We start from the raw sequence: 6,136 nt of genomic DNA, 5'->3' as shown, positions 1-6,136 counted from the left end.
TTCTTGCAAAAGATGTTAATGGTAAATCATGTGTTTCTATCGTCCTTTCTTGTGTTTCTCTTGCTCCTCATCAGTCCTCTGATCTTAATTGTGTCTGTGCACTTGAGATGGCTCTTATAGAGATGCTGTTCCTGCCAGTGTGAAGTCCTTTGCTTACGTCTTGCTCTAAAGGCAAGCAGGTTTCTGTAAAAGCACAAGGAGATGATTTCAGACAGGGCAATGTATCATCTCAGTTGTCCTTCCTTACTGAGCACTGTGTCTAGGTTTCAATATCCAGTTCGGAGCTGTGAATACACCTGTATTTGTGTTCACTCTTTTCTTTATATCTATCCAGAAGAGCACTAGGAAAGGGCACTGCTCAGGGAAACTGAGGGGAAGTCTTTTGTTCCTCGTTGACCTTTTATGATACAACTTTCCTTACCGGTATCAGCAAATGCAAGTGCACATCAATTTGGGCGATCTCCAAGTTTTCTTGCATTGCAGACATTCTACAACATCACTTGATTTATATTTTTTGCCTTCAATGTGTTATTTTCATATTCATGTTAATAAAACCAAAAATATCCAAAAATATATGACAAGACTTAAATGGAAACAGAAAGTTTTATTCTACCAAATCAAAGGCTTTGGTAGAAGATTGGTAGGAGGGATGCTGTTGAAAAAGAAAACTGGAAGGATGCACCTAAAAATAAAAAATTTTCAATGTTGCTTACAGGGTTCCTTAGCTGTGCTAGCTATAGAGTTATTGCCAGCATGGATTTTTGAGGGTTGTTTTCCACTGGCAAGGAAGTTACATATTCTTCTGAATCACCTTTCACCTGGAGATCACGTTTTGCACAAAGTCTTCCAAACAGTTTCTAGCAACCCCTTCTATGTTCGTCTGTCTGTTGAGATAAAATTTAAGTCGACTTTCAGCTCCAGGTAAAAGTCCTGATCATCTGTGAATCTGCATAGATTCTGTAACATACTGATTTCACTTATTAGTTTCACCCTTCCTAGCAAGTAATGTGATTTTTCTCTATCTATTATTTTCTTCCCTAACAGGTTTTTTTCCTCCCTTGCTTCCCTTGCTACCAAATGCCACATTGTGGAAAGTATTTTCTAGACATGCAAGATATTTTTATGGTCTTATGCACAGATCACATACACCGCTTTAATAATTTAAATGATCAACTTAAGTGCCTCAGTTTGCACATCAGTGGGTTCTGTTTCCCTTTGAGAAAGGAAAAAAAAAAAGTGTTTTTGAGAAATAGTGTATCTAGAGAGCTACGACATTAGGTGATGTAACTGTAATGGGAAGTGTATTCATCTATTTGCCTCGTATGTGACAAGTTACTTACAATCCCTGCCTTGTGGCCCAGGAACCTCTGTTGCTCATATCAAGTTTTTTACTGGTATTTTTCAAGGTCAGGCTGGACAGGGCTCTGAGTAACCTGATCTGGGTGAAGATGTTTCTGCTCATTGCAGGGGGGTTGGACTAGATGGACTTTGAAGGTCCCTTCCAGCCCAAACTGTTCTATGATTCTATGGTTCTCTCTGCACTAAACATTGCAGAGTACACAAATGGTACAAAAATCTTAACTGAGCTACATAATGCTAGGTTTGCCACAATAATTGCAATGCATGCATGAAGAGTCAAAGAGGGTGGTTAGGGAATATTCCTCAATGACAACGTGTGTTGATTTCAATTTGTACAACAACCCATCCATTGCAGCCAGATCAGAGGGTGTCTGTAGACTGAGACTGTTGGAAACAGGTTCCAGGGAGCTGATCCCAGAAGACCTTTTGTCATTTATATAAACATCACCCTCTCAGAGGCTGAGCTGTAATGTTCTTAGTGGCATAGCAGCAAGGTGCCGTTTAGTGGCGCTGCGTGAAATAATTGGTCTGACCTACATGAAGACTTGTTAAGTCAGAGAGATAGTAAATATTTGATTTTGACGGCTCAATGAGCACTGTAAACTCTCAGACACACCACAAGTTAAAAACCAACATAAACTGTGGATTTTGTGCATGCTTTAACAGTGATCCACAAGTTCTAATCGTTACAACCTTGACAAAACTTACAAATGTAGGTAGAACAATCAGTACATAAAAAAATTCCTGCAAGAAATTCCCATATTTATTATTTTTCCTATAAACAACTGACATGTCCTTCAATTGTCCGAATATTGGGCAAGTAGGGACTTCTTTGTAACTTGAATGCTGACCAAATGTAAGACATGATTTGTGACCTTCAGAATTAATTTACATTACTGTTTTTGAGTTACCAGGAAGTTGATATTAAATCACTGAATACCCAGAAGGAGTCCTGTGCTACTGAACTGACAGGATGAATTTATTATTTCCTTACAATGGGTCAAGCACAAATTCAAGGAGCAACAGCAACCCAACTTACTATCTAAAATGCAACACCCCTTCCGGGACAAGCCAATACTGGAAGCACTACAATGAATTGAGAGCAAATAAATATGGTCATGTGAGGAAAAATAATTTCAGTGGAAAAGTCCAGTCTCTGAAGTGTTCATACAAACCTGGGAAAGATGTAAGTTTTTATGCCATAGCTCATTAGATGCCACATTCTTAGACACTTTCCATGTACATCTAAGACATATGCTTACCAGCATTAAATAACTCATATAAGACTGGATAAAAATCTTTCATACTGATTTGTTCAACTGATCTGTCTAGCTAAATCTGCAATGACTGTTAGTATGAGTCTACTGGAATAAACTAAGCTTGTAAACACCTTCAGGGATGGTGACACGACCGCTTCCCTGAGCAGTCTGTTCCAATGCCTGACAAATGCAGAACAGAAAGAGAAAAACAGAAAAAGAAAAGTGTCATTTGATTTGAAATGATCATTTCCGTTCCTGTGGAAAATTCCTAAAAATATGATGATAAGCATTTTAAAGAGCTATTTTAATTTGCATGTGTTGAGCAGTGGGCTGCCCATCAATAACAGAATGGTAAGTTAATATGGGCCATTTCTGTGTCAATCTGTTACCTTGATTTTTCCTAAAGATTGTCTTTCTTCAAGACTTGTTATTAATGCAGGTGTCAGGACATCTTTGTTAGTCCTAGGGAATAGCCCCATGGCCCCATTGCACACACTCAAGACCAGATGACTGAGCCCAGTGACCAGCCCATGAACGTACAGACATCACTGGTGGGTCAGCATGGGTAGGAGTGTCATTTCCTCACTTGTATCTCCTGGTGCCCAATGTCCCTTTGACTTGTGGTTAAATTGAGATATTATACTGGAGGTGCGGCTACCAAATGTGATACTATAATTAACAGGTCTTAGTGCTTCATAGGCCCTTTCTCAGCATTCACTAATTAGTCTTCCTCGCCCCAACTATGGAAGTTTATCTCTGTGATGCAGTTGGTGAGACTGAAGCACGGAGGTTAAGTGTCTTGTTTGCAGCTCAGAGTGGAGACAGTAGCTGTCAAGTACTTTCTGTTTTTCACAGTTTAACTGTGGCCCTTACACTTAGAGGAACCCAATTTTGGGCAGCTTGGCCAAGAAGAGGCAGGAGCAGCCCAAGGGCGGAGAACATTCTCGTCCTGTCCCTGCTCTGGTGGCCCTTTGCTGCTTCACCTTCCTCAAGCATCTTGCTACAGTTTTGTTTCTTGGGCATTAAGTAGGTATTCTGACAACACAAATTTCTAATGACATGTCAAGGTTTCCAACCTTTGCTTTCCCTTTAGTATAAAGTCTTAGCTTTAGCTGCATAACTTGTTGTTTCGTAGGTGTGATACGTTAAGGACATGAGTGAGGCAAGATTTATGGAAGAGTTGTTCGATCATACCAATAGATGGAGAAAAACAGGGAAGAGTTAGGCCCATGACTCTTGGCAAGACTTTGTAATACTGAAAGTGAAAAACCTTCCATTTTGCTTAACCTGGAGACTGATTCTCAGACAACCAAATTAAATAATGTGACTACTGCAGTTGGTGCATTATAAATATCAAAAAAGTTCTTTCCTCACAAGTCATAAGACTGCTAAATTTGCTTCATAACATTTGTTTAAAACTCTGTTTAAAGTCCTTGTCACGTAAGTTAACTGCTGAAGAGCTCTTACATCATTCTCCACAGATAAGACTTAGACATGTACCGTAGTAGCTGCTCTTATCATTACTCAGCATATGTGCTTCTTCTGAGTATATCTGGAACCAGAACAGAAGTTGTAAGAAATTCTCCATGTCACTAGCTTCTTGCCTGAACTACACCTAAAAAGTAGCGCAATTCTGTAGATGTAACTCCAGCACATTTCAAAAAGCACACACTCGTACCACAAAGGAAACATAGTGCATCAGTATAAAAAATAAGTTTGTGAAAATATAGAGAATAGTGAAAAATGTTATTTGACATGCTGTATCCCAGTGAATGACATATTGCTTTTACCTCACCTGTGTGTGGGAAACTCATATTCAGAAATATCTCAGCCTTTTCAGGGATATGAACAACTAAGTGGAGTGACCCAAGCTCTCCTTGAAATCTGTACTGAGAAAAAGGATCATCCAGGTAGCATTTCATCTCACCTGTTATTTCTTCTCTTCCACATCAATAGGGAAGTAGGATATTTTGAAATTCCCTATGAAAATAAGAAAGTTAATGCCTGGATACACTTCAGTAGCCTAGCAGGTTGCATGATGTTCCAGACTGGCACCTCATGATGCAGAAGATCTCTTCCAGCTTCTGCTGCTGCCATGCTCAAACACCATAGCTGGCTCTTTGGGGAGGGAGGTCTCTCAGAAATATCTGATAATAAAATAATTCCTCTCTAAATATTAATTGGGCCCGTGAGAGAGGGAGGAAAAAGAAAGTGTCTGTGTGGAAGAATCACAGAATCACAGAATGTTAGGGATTGGAAGTTTTAACTCCCGTTTCCTTGGTTGTAGAATCAGAAATAAAATATTGGAAAATATCCCAGAAAACACCTGTAAGAGAACTGTGGTTTTATAGAATAGTATTTTCTGGGGAAGACATAGATTTCTCAGGAAATTTTCACCCAGTTTTTGTTTGAATTTCACTTTCTATGAATATTGCTGTGGTTGTAGGAATCTTAAATAGTGGCATACAGTCATGATACTGAAACTGAGCTTCAGGCAAGTAGAAAATAAAGGTTATAGAAATTACCACTGTTATAATAGAATATGAAAATAGAATATGAAACAATGGAGGGAAAGAAACTGCTACCAAATTGTTTCTATATGTAATGATCATTTATTTATCCAGTATTAGCTAAGAAATTCTGCACAAGCAAGTGTTAAAAACAGGTCAGGGCAGGTCCAGATCTTCAATTTCTAGTAAAAAATGCATCCCTTCATTCAGGTAGCAAAATGAAAAACGGTGCAGCTGAATGTCTGGGTATAGTTCACCCTCTTGTGTTTTTAACTAGAATTGCAGTCCTATGGAAAATGGATTTTTGCTGGTCTAAAATAGCAAAAGAAGGTGGTTAAGTGGGATTAGTTCTGCTCAGGGCTGGTATATGTGACTCAAAACCTATGGGAGACCAGCACCCATCTTGAGGAGCAGGTGATGGTCCGGTAGGACACCCTAGTATATCCTTTATGGCACCAGGATGCATCAATTGCTCCACAGAGTTTTGGGACGAGTGTCACGAGGAACATCAGTGGGAAGGGGCTCCTCTGTGCAGCAAGAAGATGCTGTTCCATGTGTCTCCTTGGTTTTCAACATCTCTCAAAGTTTACAAACTGTTAGCATAAAGAGCTTCTGTTTCCTCTGTATCTACCTTTTTATTAAAGTTATAAATTTAAAGATAAGATAAAAGCTATAATAGGTAAATAGAAAGCTGTAGGATAATTCTGTAACGCAATTTTATCAGTATAATGATATTGTCAGTCAGAGGCATGATTATGATAATGCCCCTCACTAAAGGGGTCAAAAAGTTTCTTCAAGTAACCCATGCCACTGACAGGTAACAAATCTAAGTCCTCAGTTCTGGCTCAATACAAATACACAGTCCTTTGAAATCATGCCCTGCATTGTAAAGGGCTTGGAGAGATATGAAATTAAAACCTTCACTCAAGGAAATGCACCGTTAGAGGGAGCTGCCTGCAAATGGAGGTGGAAGAAGACACATCTAAGGCCTTCGCCTGAACTTAATCC

This window comes from Caloenas nicobarica, chromosome 3 (assembly GCF_036013445.1).
Source record: "Caloenas nicobarica isolate bCalNic1 chromosome 3, bCalNic1.hap1, whole genome shotgun sequence".
Lineage (NCBI taxonomy): Eukaryota > Metazoa > Chordata > Aves > Columbiformes > Columbidae > Caloenas > Caloenas nicobarica.
The sequence above is the reverse complement of the archived record's forward strand: the minus strand, read 5'-3'. Positions refer to the sequence as shown.